This window comes from Cibotium barometz, chromosome 20 (assembly GCF_041138505.1).
Source record: "Cibotium barometz isolate CiBa-2024 chromosome 20, ASM4113850v1, whole genome shotgun sequence".
Classification (NCBI taxonomy): Eukaryota; Viridiplantae; Streptophyta; class Polypodiopsida; order Cyatheales; family Cibotiaceae; genus Cibotium; species Cibotium barometz.
Genome location: NC_141065.1, coordinates 27,011,487 through 27,031,410, shown reverse-complemented (window position 1 = coordinate 27,031,410; position 19,924 = coordinate 27,011,487). Strand labels below are relative to the sequence as shown.

The 19,924-nt window shown below is 41.5% G+C and overlaps 1 pseudogene; it reads left to right on the top strand.

The window, feature by feature from the left end:
• Positions 1 to 10,540: 10,540 nt before the first annotated feature.
• LOC147627731 (18S ribosomal RNA) lies at positions 10,541 to 11,655 on the top strand (annotated as a pseudogene).
• The last annotated feature ends 8,269 nt before the right edge of the window (positions 11,656 to 19,924 follow it).

Genomic DNA, 19,924 nt, shown 5'->3' with positions numbered 1-19,924 from the left:
ATTACAAAAGACATTCCCCTCTCTTCTCTAACAAAACCAACCATTCTCTATCCTAGGTGAATGGTTAAGTGATTAATGTCAAATTTTTATAATGTTTATCTCAATTAAGTGAAAAAAAATATTTACTTTAGGATAATTTCAATATGGGTGTACTTTTAATTAGTTTTAAAGACATTGAAAATTAAAAAATGGTCAGTCATACAAAGGAGGTTATGGCGAAATTTTTAGAATTTAGTAAAAGAATTTATTTTTTTTAATTATAAAAGAGTTACTTTTAGCATAATTGAATTTCATGCATAGAGGTATGCATAAAAGATGAATATTTTATTGTAAAAGTGTTACTTTTAGCATAATTGAATTTCATGCAGAGGTATGCATAAAAGATGAATATTTTATTATAAAAGAGTTACTTTTAGCATAATTGAATTTCATGCATAGAGGTATGCATAAAAGATAAATATTTTATTATAAAAGTGTTACTTTTAGCATAATTGAATTTCATGTATAGAGGTATGCATAAAAGATGAATATTTTATTGTAAAAGTGTTACTTTTAGCATAATTGAATTTCATGGTATGCATAAAAGATGAATATTTTATTATAAAAGTGTTACTTTTAGCATAATTGAATTTCATGCACAGAGGTATGCATAAAAGATGATTATTTTATTATAAAAGAGTTATTTTTAGCATAATTAAATTTCATGCATAGAGGTATGCATAAAGAATGATTATTTTATTATAAAAGTGTTACTTTTAGCATAATTGAATTTATGCATAGAGGTATGCATAAAAGATATGAAAAGTGATAAAATGTGATAAGATGCATATGAGATGAGTTAAGATGTGATAAGATGAGTTAAGAAGTGATAGGATGTGTATGGGATGAGGTAAGAAGTATATGTGATGGGATAAGATGTATATGGGTTGTGATAGGGTGAGAATACGGATGTGAATGTGGATGTGTATGTATGGATGTATGCATGTAGATGTGGATGTGGATGTATGGATGTGAATGTGGATGTGTGTATGGATGTATGGATGTGGATGTGGATGTATGGATGTGAATGTGCATGTAGATGTGGATATATGAAAGAGGATGTATGAATGTGCATGTAGATGTGGATGTATGAAAATGGATGAGTATGTATAGATGTATGCATGTAGATGTGGATGTATGGATGTGGATGTGTATGTATGGATGTGAATGTGGATGTGGATGTGGATGTATGCATAGAGATGTGGATGTATGTATGTAGATGTAGATGTATAGATGTGGATGTGAATGTGGAGGTGGATGTATGCATGTAGATATAGATGTATGCATAGAGATGTGGATGTATGCATGTAGATATAGATGTATAGATGTGGATGTGAATGTGGAGGTGGATGTATGCACGTAGATGTAGATGTATGGATGTGAATGTGAATGTGGATGTGGATGTATGCATGGAGATGTGGATGTACACATGTAGATATAGATGTATGGATGTGAATGTGAATGTGGATGTGGATGTGGATATATGCATAGAGATGTGGATGTATGCATATAGATGTAGATGTATAGATGTGGAAGTGAATGTGGAGATGGATGTATGTATGTAGATGTAGATGTATGGATGTGAATGTGAATGTGGATGTGGATGTGGATGTGGATGTATGCATGGAGATGTGGATGTATGCATGGAGATATAGATGTATAGATGTGGATGTGAATGTGGAGGTGGATGCATGCATGTAAATGTAGATGTATGGATGTGAATGTGAATGTGGATGTGGATGTATACATAGAGATGTGGATGTATGCATGTAGATATAGATGTATAGATGTGGATGTGAATGTGGAGGTGGATGTATGTATGTAGATGTAGATATATGGATGTGAATGTGAATGTGGATGTGGATGTATAGATGTGGATGTGAATATGGAGGTGGATGCATGCAGATGTGGATGTATGGATGAGGATGCATGAATGTGCATGTAGATATGGATGTATGGATGTGGATGTGGATGTATGCATATGCATATAGATGTGGATGTATGGATGTGAATGTGGATGTATGGATGAGGATGTATGGATGAGGATGCATGAATGTGCATGTAGATGTGGATGTGAAAATGGATGCGTGGATGTAGATGTGGGTGTATGTATGTGAATGTGGATGTGGATGTGGATGTGAATGTGGATGTGGATGTGAATATATGATATGTGATGTGAAAGAATCTGAAGTGACGAGATAGAAAATGATGTGACTGGATGAGTATACATATAAATGGAATGTGGAATAAGTAAAGTGGATTGATGAGGGATAATGTGAAAAAATGAGAGTTAATATAGAAATTGTATTTGTAAATGGCTGTTTTATGTCAAGAATGCTGGGGAAGCATTTTGATCGTCTTGTGATTAAGGTCGTGGAGACCTAACTGATAAAGTTGCAACTGCTGAGACGGAGAGTCAATAGAGGACGTCTCGCGTAGCAAAGTCGGTCGAGGTCTTGACCAGCCTCGGTTCGATTAAAATGGTGAGTTTCCGGTATGGTGGATGAGGGACCAAGGAAGCGGCCTATGAGTGAAGCATTAGGTCACCTGCGAAGGATCCTAGAGAGTGCTGACCATACGGTGCTCGGGCTCTGGGTCGCCTAGGATACCCACACGTGCATCGTGGAAGATATTGGAACAAGGAGTAAGAGTTGTTTTCTGAAACCGGGCATGGATCTGGTTGATTGACCTTGCTGGTCTTCAATGGATGAATCCATGGCTCTTTATATGGATCTGTTGGTTGATCTTGCTGATCTTCAACAGAGGTTCCATCTTGATTTTTATAAGTGATTATATTGCCGAGTATTATAGGCTAGGAACTATTGAAAAGACCCTTGAGTGGACAGGTGGTGAGCGTTCTGGTTGCCAATGATGCCATAGATACTCTGATGAAAGAATGATGGGAAATTAAAAATCAACCGGATAATTTGGAAGATTGTGATCAGTGATACTATGGTTTCATTAAAGGGTTATTTTAAAACTGGTTGAATCTATGAAAAAGGCAATTTTATATTCGGTGTGTAAGTGGTGCGACTAGTTTTATTTTTGCATGAACATCCGGCTAGGGAGCCTGGAAACTCTTTTCCCTGGTATCCGGGACAAAAATCAAATTCTAAATTAGATCCCATCACTACAGTGGTTGGGAGATTGGCTAACCCATGGGACTGGATGGGGTTAGGCTGGACTGATGGATCCGTAAATCGAGACTCAATTTCTGTTATTACGATAGATAAAGTAAATCCCGGATAGTAATTGTTCTATGGATAGGAATCAACGGCTGTGCTTCTTGATGGGGAAAAAAGCGTTGATCCCAATGATCCAAGTGCAAGATTCTTCCTTGATCTGACCGAGTATCTTTATAGGTGCAGTCGGATCAGCTTGATCAGTAATGGTCTTGACTACGATAGAGTAAAGAGTTATCCTGGTGGAATCACCCGTGCTTTTCGAGTAAAGGAAGTTTTTTCGGGTTCTGTTTTGGATAAACCGACAGATTAGTCTCTTATCCGGATATCCGTGAGCGAGGTCCCGAGTGTGGGATCCCTGCCCTGCGCGCAAGATGTGCTACTTCCGCTGCTAGCATCCTGAATCCATTGCGCGGTGGGGACAGGGATCTCACAGTTGGTATCAGAGCAAATTGGCTAATAAAGATCAACTGAGAAACCAATTAAGTCAAAAATTTATCAAGAAGCACAAAAAGGTTGTAATTGTGTGATATAATTCATACAATTTGATATTCAAACTGAAAATTCGTAAATTAGTAATTGGGTCTTCAGATGGAAGTACCGCAATTGTATGGAACCCTGACCTGCTTGAGGCCTAGACATGATGGTATTTACCTTATAGTTCCAAGTATCATGACTACCCGTATATACCGAGGATATAACTGTAGCTCTTTATCGGCAATATATACGAGTAAATCAAAGACTTGAAATTATAAGCATTAATGCTATCCAGATGATGAATTCGAATGTGGTTGATATGATTTTTAATTCTGTTTGAGAACTGATGAATTGATTTGGATTCTGATTGAGGAATGATGATTTTTGAAGTTAAGTTGAAATGTAATAAGCTGAGCGAAACCACAATGTGGATGATTGGGACGAGTCCCTGTGATGATAAATGATGATAATGATTTCAGCAAATCACTATGAGATTAGTGGATTGTGCTGTCAAATTACTACTATTAATACTTGACACGTAGATGAAGTTAAGGGATGACAAATTGAGAACTTGCTTGACTGAAATTCCCGTGGAGGAATGTTCAGAAAGAAATTTTTCGGTCTAATAGACCATTATCATGTTAAAGATATGAATGATATGAATTGAATGAATTGCTATTTAATGATGAGTTCTATATAAGGGATATTTATCCCCGTATTCTGTTGGGTTAACTAGAATATAAGGAACCCCAGAATAAATTGGATCTTAAGAAAAAGAGTTGTCCTCTACTTTGCGAGATGAGGACATCTCGCACTTTTTAAGTGGGGTAGAATGTAAGATTCCTTCCCCAGCCTTCGAGGTATGCAGGAGTAAGAATCTTCCTTTCTGATCTTATAATTGTTCCCTCTCTAAAATAAAAGAAAGATTCTGTTTAAAAAGGAAAGACACTTTCCCCAGAATACTTTCTCAGGAGCCCACCTGTTTTAAGGATTCAAAACGATGAGCTCAGAAGTGAGAACCGGTGTTTTGGATGCCAAGGTTTTGGTTATCAGTTAAAAGACTGCCCGACTCCTGCCATGACAAGGATACAAAAAAGTCAAGAACCCAAATTCAGAGATAATTTCCTTCATACCAATCTAATCAGGGTCCGTCTTCGGACAAGATTGCTTAACTCCATTAACTAGGTCTGACCCATTGATTAGGGTCGTGAGTGATGATAACCAGTCAAATGCTTGATGACTTGGAGCAACAGATGTAGGCAATTCATAAAGATATAAACGCTGCCCAGGATCGACAAAAACAGTATGCAGATAAGAAGAGGACAGTCAGAGAATTCAAAGAAGCAGATATGGTCTTCATTCGAGTACGGCCCAAAAGAAGTTCTTTATCTCTTGGGGAGTATAAGTAGTTATCCCCCAGATATTGTGGGCCATATCTGAATTCAATGAAAGTAGGTGACTTAGCCTACAAGCTTCTTTTACCTCCTCATCTCAAAGTTCTTAATGTATTTCATAGAAATATGTACCAAACCCAAATCATGGAGAGACGGAAAAACTTTAGTGACAAGATATCCCGTTGGCTTCAAGGTTACGCTAGTTCCTTCTTTTATATAAGTCGTAACTCTTACTTGTCGCTCGCAGTAATCTTACTTCCATCGATCTCCTTTCTTTCTTAATCTTCTTCATGGCTTGGCAGCAAGAATTGGTTTTATCCATGATGATTTCTCACCTTCAAGACGCAAGAGCGAGTCTGTGAAGAAGGATTTTATAGATCTGTATGAGCGCTCACTTTTCCCTTCTGTAGCTCAGACCAAATGGCAGACCTGTCGAGACATAACTAGGGTAACACCATGGGATCGGCAACTTTTTCGTAACAATGTCCGCTTGGCCATGGTTATTGAAGCTTTTGGTTTGGGTCCTCGATACTACTGCGTGATGAGATCAAGGCATGGTGGATTTTCTGAGCGGGTCTTCTTACTAGCGTGCTTTCTTTCTCACCAGAAGATATGCTTTTATCCCGTTTTTGGCTTGTCTCTTAGAGGTCCTTTTGTTAGATCACCTCATACCACTGAGGTAGGTGTTGCAATAACCAACCGAATTATTCCCATAGATGAGTTACCTTATACGTGTGCAGCTTGTGAGTGCTGCTTTTGTGACCATATGATGGACGGGCTTATGAAATTGTAAAAAGTTCTTCTATCTTTACTGTTATATTCCAAGAGTGAATAAAGTTGAAATCTTTGTTCTTGTCTTGAGTCTTGCTCTCTTTGAGACTTTTCTTGGTGGTTAATCTTAATTAAATTTTCTCTTAGTCTCATATTCGTGCATCTTGCAAAATTACCCCAGTTTGCGAGATGAGGACATCTCGCGTTTTTTAAGTGGGAGAGAATATAAGATTCCTCCCCAGCCTCTCAAAAAGTCCAGCATCTTCCCCCTGTAATCAATTTCCTCTTCAGAAATATAAGAGATCTCGTCTCTTCTTGTTTTGACATAGACAGAGAAAATATTCTAGAGAGAGAATATTCAAATTATGAATATTTTTAGATAGAAAAATAACTCATCTTATTAAAATAAGTTTCCCTGAAACAAAAATTCAAAAAGAACTTTCCAATGTGCAATTGGAATTAATTGGAAATGGGTATGAAGGACCTTAGCCTAAGGGTCTAGATTTTCAAAAATTTTGGATTATGGTTCAATTAAGGTTCCTATGGGCCAATAGGATCAATCCATGTATGGGGAGGAGATAAATCTAATTTTGTAAAAGAAGATACCCAAAAATGAGTAAATGCTCACATAAGATGAAGAGTTGACTATATACAAGGTTTATTAGTAAGAAACTATGAGTAATATAAAAAAAATGAGATAATTTGGGTATCCAAAAATGAGTAAATGTTCACATAAGATGAAGAGTTGACTATGTACAAGGTTTATTAGTAAGAAACTATGAGTAATATCAAAAAAATGAGATAATTTGGGTATCCAAAAATGAGTAAATGCTCACATAAGATAAAGAGTTAACTATGTACAAGGTTTATTAGTAAGAAACTATGAGTAATATCAAAAAAATGAGATAATTTGGGTATCCAAAAATGAGTAAATGTTCACATAAGATGAAGAGTTGACTATGTACAAGGTTTATTAGTAAGAAACTATGAGTAATATCAAAAAAATGAGATAATTTGGGTATCCAAAAATGAGTAAATGCTCACATAAGATGAAGAGTTGAATATGTACAAGGTTTATTAGTAAGAAACTATGAGCAATATTAAAAATATGAGATATTTTAGGTATAATGATTCTATTTTGACACATATGTAAGGAAGGGGAGTCCATTAAAGGAGGTGCATATTTCACATGCTTGAATGAGTTTTAAACTCATAAATAATGTGATATTTTATCTCTCTTCTCTCCTAATTCAAGTCTAGTTACAAAAAGTTAGCTCAACTGACCTAAAAATGATCAAAAATTGATCAAACTGAATTGAAAAATTCTAGAATCAGTTTGTTTGGTTAGGAGCTCACTTTTTCCTATAAATAGAGACCTTCTCCTTTGTTGGAACTTAACAATGTCTAATGCATTATTACTCTACTCCATCCAAGCCAAGAACTATGAATTTGTTAATAATTCATTAGTTTTTGACATTTCCCTCTTCCAAAGATTGGTTGGTCACTCTTGTACAAACAAGAGTTGAACCCTCAAACCATCAAGCCAAAGGAAAGCTATCAAAGTCATTAGTAAGTTGGTGATTCTTCTTTCTTTCAATTATTTTATGGATTTTTATGGTTTTAAATGGTTTTTATGCTTTATGTCTTCTCTATAATGTTAGGCCTCATTACAAAAGGCATTCCTCTCTCTTCTCTAATAAAACCAACCATTCTCTATCCTAGATGAATGGTTAAGTGATTAATGTCAAATTTTTATAATGTTTATCTCAATTAAGTGAAAAAAAATGTTTACTTTAGGATAATTTCAATATGGGTGTACTTTTAATTAGTTTTAAAGACATAGAAATTTGAAAAATGGTCAACCATACAAAGGAGATTATGGCAAAATTTTTAGAATTTAGTAAAAGAATATTCTTTTTTTATTATAAAAGAGTTACTTTTAGCATAATTGAATTTCATACATAGAGGTATGCATAAAAGATGAATATTTTATTATAAAAGTGTTACTTTTAGCATAATTGAATTTCATGCATAGAGGTATGCATAAAAGATGAATATTTTATTATAAAAGAGTTACTTTTAGCATAATTGAATTTCATGCATAAGAAGATTCGTCAAGGGTGTAGCTACCAAGGCATAATCTTTGATGAAAATCCTGTACCATCCTGTGATTTTCAAAAATCCACGAACTTCATGGACTGATTTAGGGAGTGGCCATTCCAATATATCCTTGACCTTGGCTGGGTCTACTGAGATACCATCTTGGGAGACAATGAATCCAAGATACTCAATCTAATGAGTAAAGAAGATACATTTGCTCTTCTTGGCATAGAGTTTATGTCTACACAGCAGTTGCAGAACTCTACACACATGCTCCTCATGCTCTTCAACCAACTTGGAGTATACTGAGATGTCATTAAAAAAAACAAGCACAAATTCATCTAAGTAAGGGCAGAATATATCTTGCATCAGGCGATTGAAGGTTGCAAAGGATCATTGGTCAACCCGAATGACATTACAGTAAACTCATAGTGGCCATAACGGTTATTGAAAGTTGTTTTGGGTATATCTGCTTCCCTAACTCTAATTTGGTAATAACCAGACCTTAAGTCTATTTTTGAGAAAACTTTGGCTCCATGAAGTCTATCAAGAAGCTCTTCGATGCGAGGGATAGAATACTTATTTTTTACGGTGACTTGATTTAACCCCCGATAATCTATGCAAAGTTGAGGAGTTCCATCCTTTTTTTGGAAAAGAACGGGTGCTCCCCAAGGAGAGTTGCTGGGATGTACAAATCCTTGCTGAATGAATTGGAAAAGTTGCTCTTTAAGTTCAATGGCTTCAGGAAGAGACATTTTATAGGGTGTTTTTGAGACAGGTTGAGCACCACCTCAATTTCATGATTAACTTCTCGAGGAGGTGGTAGCCTTGTGAGCTCGTCGTCTCAGGAAAGATGTCAGAGAATTCTTGGAGCCAAGAGGGATCTGGTTCTTTACTAGGTTCAGTGGCTTTGTTAATTTTAACTAGGAAAACCTATTGTCCCTTACGTGCTCCTTTTTGAGAAGATGCTTTGCATTGACCACTCTAGACTTAGGTTTACTTATCTTTCCTTGAATCGATACTACTTGGCCATGCTCATTTCTAAAAGTGATATTCTCTTGGCTACAATGAATACTAGCATTGTTTGCACTTAACCAGTCCATTCCAAGGATCCCATCATAAATTCCTAATGGTAGGACTCTAAAATGATCACGCGTTTTCTCACTACCCAATTCGAATTCAAGGCTTCCTACATAATGTTGAGATACTACTTCCTTCCCACTAGCTGTTCTACAACCATTCCTCTAGTTGGTTTTTGACTCAATTTTTTTTTGTAAACACCTTGGAGAAAGAAATGAATGGGTATTGCCACAATCAATCAAGAGCTGGAATGCAGTGTACTTGGTTGTGCCCTCCACACCGCAGCCCCCCCGTGTGCCGTGCCCTCACACCCCGCAGCCCCCCGGCCCCGACCCCGTTCCCCCTGCCCTACACCACCCCCCCTCACGCAGTGCCATCACCCCCCTGTGCCCTCACACCCCATAGCCCCACGGGTGCCGTGCCCTCCACACCGCAACCCCCCCGGGTGCACTGCCCTCACACCCCGCAGCCCCCTCGGGTGCCATGCCCTCCACACCGAAGCCCCCCGGGTGCCGTGCCGTGCCGTGCCCTCCACACCGCAACCCCCCCGGGTGCACTGCCCTCACACCCCGCAGCCCCCTCGGGTGCCATGCCCTCCACACCGAAGCCCCCCGGGTGCCGTGCCGTGCCGTGCCCTCCACACCGCAACCCCCCCGGGCGCAGTGCCCTCACACCCCGCAGTCCCCCCGGGTGCCATGCTCTCCACACCGAAGCCCCCCCTCTCCCCCCAGTGCCGTGCCCTCACACCCTGCCGTGCCCCCTCCCCCTTGTGCCATCCCATCAGACCCCGCAGCCCCCCGGGCCGTGCGGTGTCCTCACACCCCTGAAAACCCCCCTATGCGGTGCTGTCACACCCCGTTGCCCCCCCCCACCCTCCCCCCACGGGGTGCCCTCACACCCCGCTGCCCCCCCTTCCCCCGCGCCGTGCCCTCACTCCCCATCGTCACCCCCCCACCCCGTGCGGTGCTCTCACACCCCGTAGCCCCCTCCACCCCCCCACCATGCGTGGTGCCCTCACACCCCCCACCCCGTGCGATGCTCTCACACCCCGCCATCACCCCCCCGTGCGTGGTGCCCTCACACCCCCCACCCCGTGCGATGCTCTCACACCCCGCCATCACCCCCCCGGCCCCGTCGTGCGATGCTCTCACACCTCGCAGAGCCAGCCACACCCCACCCCCCCCCCTCGACGCCGTGTTGTGCCCTCACACCCCGTTGTCCCCCCTCCTCGTGCCGTGCCCACCCCCCGCACCCCCCAGTGCCGTCACCCCCCGTGCCCCCCCACCAGTGCCATGCCCTCACCCCCACTCCCCACGGTGTGGTGCTCTGTCGTCACCCCCCGCAACCTCCCCCACCCCCCCACAGTGCTGTGCCGTGCCATCACCCCGTGCAAACCCCCCCCCACTCCGGTGTCGTGCCATCACCCCACCCCCCGCAGTGCCATGCCCTCACCCCCCCTTGGGATTTCTATACGGAGGGGTGTGGTGCTCTCGAGGTTTGCTAGCCCGTGCCGAAAAGTTTACCTCTATATGGGTGGTGGTGCTCGCTTGAGACGGGAACGGGGCAAACCATGGAGTGAAACTACGAATGGCTCATTAGATCAGCTATAGTTTCTTTGATGGTACCTTGCTACTTGGATAACCGTAGTAATTCTAGAGCTAATACGTGCATCAACTCCCGACTTCTGGAAGGGACACATTTATTAGATAAAAGGCCGATGCGGGCTTGCCTGATAATGTGGTGAATCATGATAACTTCTCGAATTGCACGGCCTCGGTGCCGGTTATGCTTCATTCAAATTTCTGCCCTATCAACTTTCAATAGGATAGAAGCCTACCATGGTGGTGACGGGTGACAGAGAATTAGGGTTCGATTCCGGAGAGGGAGCCTGAGAAACGGCTACCACACCAAGGAAGGCAGCAGGTGCGCAAATTACCCAATCCCGACACGGGGAGGTAGTGACAATAAATAACAATATTGGGCTTTTTTAAGTCTGGTAATTGAAATGAGTACAATCTAAATTCCTTAATGAGGATCCATTGGAGGGAAAGTCTGGTGCTAGCAGCCGCCCACCACGGGGTAATTCCAGCTCCAATAGCATATATTTAAGTAGTTGTTGTAGCTAAAAATCTCGTAGTTGGATCTCGGGGTGGGGCGGAGCGAGCGGTCCACCCCTTCGTGCACTGGTCGCTCCGCTCTTTCTGTCAGGACGCACTCCTGGCCTTAGTTGGCTCGAACACGGATTCGGCAATGTTACTTTGAAAAAATTAGAGTGCTCAAAGCAAGCCTATGCTATGAATACATTAGCATGGAATAACGCAATAGGACTCTGGTCCTATTGTGTTGGTCTTCGGGTCCCGAGTAATGATTAATAGGGACAGTTGGGGGCATTTGTATTTCATTATTAGAGGTGAAATTCTTGGATTTATGAAAGAAGTACTGCAAAAAAGCATTTGCCAAGGATGTTTTCATTAATCAAGGACAAAAGTTGGGGGCTTGAAGATGATTAGATACCGTCCTAGTCTCAACCATAAACGATGCCGACTAGGGATTGGCGGTTACTTCGATGACTCCGCCAGCACCTTATGAGAAATCAAAGTTTTTGGGTCCCGGGGGGAGTATGGTCGCAAGGCTGAAACTTAAAGGAATTGACGAAAGGGCACCACCACGAGTGGAGCCTACAGCTTAATTTGACTCAACATGGGGAAACTTACCAAGTCCAGACATAGTAAGTATTAATAGATCGAGAGCTCTTTCTTGATTCTATTGGTGGTGGTGCATGGCTTTTCTTAGTTGGTGGAGTGATTTGTCTGGTTAATTCCGTTAACGAATGAGATCTGAGCTTGCTAACTAGTTACACAAAGGATCATCTTCATTATTATTGTATCACTGCTTGACCAACTCGGAAGTTACATTGTTTGTTCTCCATGTACGTAAACGATGAATGGTGGGATATGAAGGGGTATATATGAATGTGTGTCTTTGCCTAATGTTGAACATGTCTAGAATGATGATTCTCATTTTTGGATGATTCAACCTTTGAGTGATCCTACTTTTGGGATTGTATGGCAACTTGACCTACTTGATTCTAGATTACTGATCGATGATTCTTCTCTTGGATTGTAGCGCTCTATGTTAACCCACAATCTGACTCTTGGATCGGGTAATTTTGATGATTTCCCTCACCGATCGATGATTGGATATGTAACAATCATGTTCATCAAATCCATACTACGCCACCTTGTCTCAGTGTTAGCATGAGTGCAATCATGCAATAATTATAGTTGCACAAGATATTCTCTATAGATTTTGCAAGTATTGAGATACTAGGATCATTATTGTGTTAGCCTTTTGCCTCTAGGAAGTTCAAGAGTGAACAGAGTTGATCATGGGCACTTTGACCCTATTCTTGGCAGGGGTTTTTTCCTCATGAGAAACCACCCTTAGTGTGTTATCAACCACGTCAGCCCTTTAAGGGCTACTAGTACGTTATACTCCACATGCTCTAGATTCAATCGCGTACATTCTAGTTATCATTATTGTCTCTTGTGTGTGTGTTTTGTCTGTGAGTCTGTGCAATGCATCTCCTTTCACATCCAACATTGGTATCAGAGGAATGTTGTCTTAAAGATAGTGCCTAGGGTTTAGAGTTTGGCTTCTTAGCCAACAGCTCTTTTCCGCCAAACACAGTCCCGATGCAAGTTTCAGAGGAAGCGTTACATACCTCTTATTCTCTTGTTGCTTCTGCTGCTCTTTATCTCATTGGCACCGTTGCACATTTTGGGTAAGATCTCACTCTGTGCACTTTCTCTCATATCTAGGGTTTCTGCCTTCTATTGTACATTGGCATCATTTGTCTTAATATTGTTGTACATTCAAGGCACACCCATGTACTAGCACTTCACTCAGCTTACATCAAAGTTTTTCAGCTTGTACTATGCTTACTTTTGTTGTTTAGTCATTCAACTTTCATTTGACATTGAACTTCTGAGTCCTTCGGGTTTGAACTACTAGCTTCTTAGCATTCTTCTCGGGCATTTGACTTTTGCATCAGATGATTTTGCTTTATCAGCTCATTTAGCTACGTTAGTGAGTATTGCTTTACGTGCTGCTCAGTACTTCAATTTTTGCATTCAGTGTCTAGATTTTAATCTTCAGCATTCAACACTTAGTGCTCCGCTTTCAACACATAGCTCTTGGCTTTTATCATTCTCAACACTTTTCTCTACATTCAGATATCTATTTTTTTGTCTTCGATTTCCTATCTTTAGAAGTCAGCACTTCATATCCCAACTTTAGCATGTTGGCCAAGTTTACTTTTCTAGTCGGGGTTTATTTACACCAGAGTCAAGTTACACACTTGCCGACTTCGAAACTGTTGACTCCACATTAGCATCCCTGCTGACTTTCTGTCAACTGCTGATGATGCCATGTCACCTTTGAACCTGTTTACTCCACATTAGCATCAGACCTGTTGATTCAACGTCAGCTACTGTCTTGCTGATTCCACGTCAGACTTGCTACCTCCCCATCCAATTCTGTCTCTATTGATTCAGCAACCTGCTTCTGGTAAATTTTCACATCCCTGTAGAGACATTTGAAGTACCTTGACTCTCTTAGAGGTAATCCCTATGTCAGATACACTTGAGTCTGTATATTCCTTTGCTATATAACATGTCCGGAAACACCAATGAATTATTCTCGGCATGCTGTCCGTTGAGGACAAGTTAGATGGAACCAACTATCCCATGTGGGTATATATGATGTGTCATGTTCTGGTGGCCAAGAACTTGTAGGTATATGTATCTGGTGTTGACACCTAGCTTGCTGGGCCCGTATATGGTGTTAGGACATCCTCTAGATCTGCTATTGGAACCAGTGAATCTGGTTCAAGTGGTAGTGTATAGCCTACACTTGTTCCTCCTGCATCAAAACAACTCAGATGGGATGCCAAATATGCACAAGCGTATGCATTGATTGCCCTCTCCTACAAACAGCAAGTTATTCCTCACATTCAATCATGTTACTCCATTAAGAGTGCATGAGATGTCCTTGCCTCTCTATATCAAATCCGCAATGAAGACTGAGTTGCCTATCTTCGAAAAAAGCTTGACTTGGAGCATCTGATAGTAGAGGTTGAATCTATGGATGCATTTCTGACCCGTGTCAAGGATCTGCGAGAATAGCTCATCAATATTGGTAAGGTTATTTCGGATAGTTCTCTTATCTCTACCGTTCTCAATGGCGGCCTACCTGAATCATATCAAGGATTTGTTACCAGACTCCCCCTGCTAATAAAGAGCAATTCATAATTGTATATTTTTAATGAGTTGGTGGCTCTCCTACTTCAGGAAGACCAGTTTTGTTCCAATCAAAGCAATATGCTTACTTCTAATCAGGCACTTGCTGCCTCCCATCGTGGTAAAGGCAAATATGGGGCTCCATCCCTTGCTAAGCCTAAGGGCCAAGAACCAGCCCAGTTAGATAACCCACAACCCAAAGAGTAACCATATGAGAAAAAGAAGAGATGCAATTACTGTCAAAAAACTAGTCATGTTTTAGAAGACTATCGGAAGCAAAAGGAGAGTGAAGAAAAGAAGCAGCAGTAAGGACTTGCTGCCACTACAAGTGAAAATGCAAAGAAAGCTAATTTTGCACATAATGGCTATGCACTGACAGTAACATGCAGTGATCTACATGACTCTTGTTTGTATGTGTCATATGCTAACTGGTACTTTGATTCCGGTACCGCTAAGCACAATACTTCATGCAAGAAGCCGTTTTCTACCTTGCGTGATGCTTCATCATGTGGAATAGTTTTGTGTGCTAGTAATGCATCCTATGCCATCAAAGGCATTGGCAATGTGGAATTGACTTCATGCTCGGGGGATCCTTATACTCTTGCTAACACCTTGTATGTACCAAGAATCTATAAGAATCTAATTTCTGTCTCAGAACTTGCCAAAGCTAGCTTGAAGATTCAATTTTTTGATCATTGATGTTCCATTCATGAATAGAACTTCTTCAGAGGTGCTTCTCTTATCTAGTACACTGCACAATGGCCTACACAGGCTTGACATGTATAAAAAAAGTACTAATTCTCACGAAGATTCCTTAACTGTTTCCACACCACAAATTCAGCGTGATATTGAACTTTGGCATGCTCGATTTGGTCACTTAAATTTTCCATCTCTTCTACAGTTACAGTGTCAAGCTATGGTTCATGAGCTGCCACCTATGCAGCTCCCCACAAGCATGTATGCGAGGGGTGTATACTAGGAAAGATGCATCCTCAGTCCTTTCCAAAAGATGGCATTGTCCATGCTACTCGCCCCATTGCAGCTGGTTCACAGTGATCTCTATGGTCCTATGTGGGCTTCGTCTTTCGGTGGACAACTATACTTCATGACTTTTATTGATGATAATACACGCTTCTGCTGGGTGTATGGCTTGAAAGTCAAGTTAGATGCCTTCTCATCTTTTCGTCGGTTTCTTCCTCTTGCTGAAAATGCTTGCAATCATACGCATCTGACATTGCGTACTGACAGAGGGGGGGGTATTTGTCAAATGAGTTTACTACTTTCATGATGTCCCATGGCATTTCTCATCAGTTTCCTACTCCTTATACACCACAACAAAATGGTGTAACTGAACATTGAAATCAAACACTCATGGAAATGGCCATATGTATGCTCAAAAGCAAGGATTTGCCTTCTAGATTTTGGCTTGAAGCGGTCATGTGTGCCAATTATGTACTGAATCGCTAGCCAATTAAAGCCTTAAAATCTATGACAGCTTATGAAGATTGGAATGGCAAAATTCCAGTCATCACTCATATGCGTGTATTTGGTTGTTTGGCTTATGTGCATGTACCAGTATAGCACAAACATAATCTTGAAGCAAAGGGTTTGAAATGTACTTTCGTGGGGTATAGCAGTGAAAGCAAAGGATATCATGTTGCTTGAAGATCTGTTGTGATTTGTGGTGGTGTAGTCAACTTAGATGTAAGCTACAGTGTCACTGGGGAAAGGAACCATGCACAACAATCTGTATAAATTGTAAACCTTTACTAACCGGTTTAAACATAGCCACATCTCCTCTTATTGCTTGAATATATATTGTGATTTGTGGTAGTTACGCTAAATTTGTGGTTGATAAGGTGCTCTTCCTCTTGCACTTTGGTAGGCCATCACTTGAAGTTTATTGATGATTTCTTGAGAATCTCAAATACAAGTGATTTGGTTACTAACCTTTGTGAGGATTCATGGCAAACATTCTTAGAATCAACTCAAAAATTAGTGTAAAGGACCACAAACAATTGCCTTCTAGGCAAGGAGGATCATATTTACACAAGATTCTTGGAATCTCTCTAGAGAAAAAATAGGTATCTTTATATTATCATTAGAGAAGAGAAGAGAAGAGAAGAGAATAAAATTAAGGGAGATGGAAAGCTCCCGGGTGGGATGGACTAACGGTGAAATTCTTCGTGCAATTTTGGGATCAACTGAAAGTGTCGTTCTTGCATGAGAAAATTGGGAATTGCCTTCCTCCTAGAAAGAATGAATGTTAAAACTCTTTCCAAAAAAGATCTCGTGTGAGTCTTTTTGTAGACTGGAGACCCATCACTAATATACACCGGGAGGTGGTGTTTGGTCATTTTGTTGGAAAAATACTTGGCTTCCCATACAGCACGCACCTTATTCAAGGCTAGAAAAAAGTATTATAGCATGTGACATGGAATGGCCATGACATGGTGCGAAGGAATAAGTTGAGGGCTGAAAGCATACGTTGGGCTACAGCTCTTGCCCGCCTTTTGGCTTTCACGCAGCCAAGAAAAGCTTTCTTCTTGGAAAAAAGGGCATAATTCCATCCCTATGGCTCGACGTGCCTTTGGATTGGGTATGCATTATAGACCTTGTGGCATGAGATATGTGAGTTATTGCTCCCCTTTGCACCAATACCATCGCTTCATATACACAACCGCCTGGCTGACTGGAAAGTCTTGGGGGTGCCTTTGGATGCCATATCGGCCAGCAAAAGAATGCTGATTATGCTCTTACAGACACACAACATCTGGATGAGTATTATTTATATAATGCCATAGGAGCCTCCATTTATGTTGATTGTAGAGGCCCTGTATATTATAAGAAAAACATTTAAGAGAAGTACGCATGAAAATATGTACAAGAGATGAGCAGTCCTCAAAGAGAAAGGGAGGCATCAAGCCTCTGCCATTGCCACAGGGTCTTGCTGACCCTCAGAATCCAATTCCCTGACTAAATCATCTTCTTCACAAAGTGGAATACCCTTCTTAACTGCATTGACCCATGCCTTTGAGATGGGGCTGTCCGAAGAGGTGGAAGGTTGACCAGGAGATGGAGCACAAGCATTCCAATTGCGAGATTGGAGAGGTCTTTGTTTGAGAGGCACCGTCTTCTTTGCATTCTGCCAACCCTCGTGAGAAGATGAATTATTTTCCACTAGCTTGCTTTTTCCTTTATCCTTGTTTTGGGCTAAATTGGCTTGGTTCCCTGTATGAACTGAAGGCTTTGCTCCTTTGGCTTCAGTCTTTTCCACATAAGTCTTTTGACCTCCTTTATTAGATGGCGGAGGAATGGCAGCTGAAGGATTGAGGGACACTCAGAAGCTAGATGCCCGAACTTGTGACAAGAGAAACAAGCTCCAGCAAAAATGCCCCATTTCAAAGTGAAACATTTCTTTCCCAAATTAACACCCTCAATCTCAACTGCAATAGAAGAGGGGGTTGGTCTATCAATATCCCATAAGATGCAAAAACAATTTTTGTTACCTGTGGGACGAGGAGAACAGATCACTTGTCCCAATGTCATCGCTAAGCCTGGAAGCTCTGTTCTCATGTAATCTAGGAAATCAACGACTTCAACCCATATAGGGCAGTGATGTTTGATGAGATTCTGATAATCCTTATTAGGAGACCAAGGCATGATGTGCACCATTTGACGACCAAAAAATAAAGGGGACATTTCCAGCATCTTTTGTTTTGTCAATGCATCCAAGAGATGAACTTCATAAAATCCTCTGGAGGCAAAATAGACTCCTTCTACATAGCATCCACCTAGGAGAGAATTCACCCATTGTCCCACATCATTAGCCGAGGGTATTTTACCTGGAAAAAAGATGATGACTGCAGTTTGAGAGAGCTTCTTCAGAGGATGCACAAGAGAAGGCAACTTCATCTTGTAAGTGAGTTCCGGAGCAGGTAGTATCCATTCTCTTCTACTTTGTTGAAAATCCTCATTCAACATGTCAAACACATAGGAAGCATCTTCAGATGAAGGAGCTATGGGGGGCAGAGATTCCCTTGATTGTCTTTTAGGTTCAGGAGAAAGAGCTCTCTTGACATAATACTTGCTTGTTTCTACCATCGAGACTATTCGATTTAGCAGGAAGACACAGATCAGAAAAAAAGGGGGACAGCGCTATTGGAATACAATCTTACAAGGAGGGGAAAAACAAAGACCTGTAGCGACTTACACAGAAGGGAAAAAAGTGACCTGTAGTAGCGAGGCACAGACACACACACTCTCCTATACATGCACACAGGTCGCGGAAGAGAGGAAGAAGAGCATATTGGCGATGAGAAAAAAGAGCATCTAGGAACCCTGAGAAGGTCGCGTAGATTACTGCAAGGCCGACACAGTCCAGGAATGAAGCCCGATACAGTCCAGGGACAAGCACCTGACCACACGTGCTCACCCAAAAGGGGCGAGCAGGTCGAGGGAGCAGGCAAGCAGGTCGACGGAGCAGGCGAGCAGGTCTTCGGCGGCCGAGGAGCGCCTCTCTCTCTCACACACACACCACAACACACACACCATCACACACCAAGCACACACACAATGTTGTACACACGTGCAACACCAACCTCCATATTTGACGACGCCAATAGGGAGTTGGTAGTTGCCCACCGCCTCCGCTGACTAGTCGTTGCCGTCGACACCCATACATGTCACCAATGCACCCCCCTGCCACGTGCTATCATCGACACTGCTGCTTTAGTGCCACCTCTGCCGCCACATATAGTGCACATAAGGCATTCCACACTCACATATGACCTGCACTACCACCACTACTTGCATTGCAATCTTCCTAATATTTCTTCATGTGTGCTACTGTTGCTCAATAGCTGCCGACCACCATAACAAAAGAAGAGGTGCATACATTGGCAAGAGCGAAGCATGTGTAAAGGAGTTTTCTTTGCAAGGAGCTCAAGCTCACCCTCTCCCTCACATTCTTCTCACAACGACATGAGCTCAAGTGCCAGGATGAGTCTATACAAGGAGCACCAGAAGCTTAACCATTCCCAACAATTGCTTCAAGTCACCAATGAGAAGAGTACCAAGTTAGAAGTCAATCTTAAGAAAGCAAAAAGAAAAGTCCATAGGCACAAAAACGAGCTCATTGATGTACAGGCCACCAGGAGGATCTAGCCAACACTTAAAAGCAAGACGTGGATGCCCTCCCACTACAATACCAAGAACTCGAAACAGCCAAGATTGCGATGATCCAAGCACATGAAGCCGAAGAAGCCCAAGCCGTTTGTGTGGCTAACCAATTTATAAAGGAGTGTGAAGATGCCCTTGTAGCATCGAAGAGTCAACCAAAGCCCTCACCAATGTCCACGAGAAGTACAACCAAGCCACAAAAGGATAACCTTGAAGATAATAGGCCTCTTTCCAAAGCCACAAGCCTAGATATGAAGAGAATGACCTTGAAGATTCCTAAGAAGGTAAACATTGTGGGACTTAGCCTTCTAGAGAAGAAGATCGACAAGCCAATGAGGCTTGCGGGCACACTCTTTTGGCAGTTTGGGTGACAAAAGAAAAGCTCCAAGACTCACTAAAC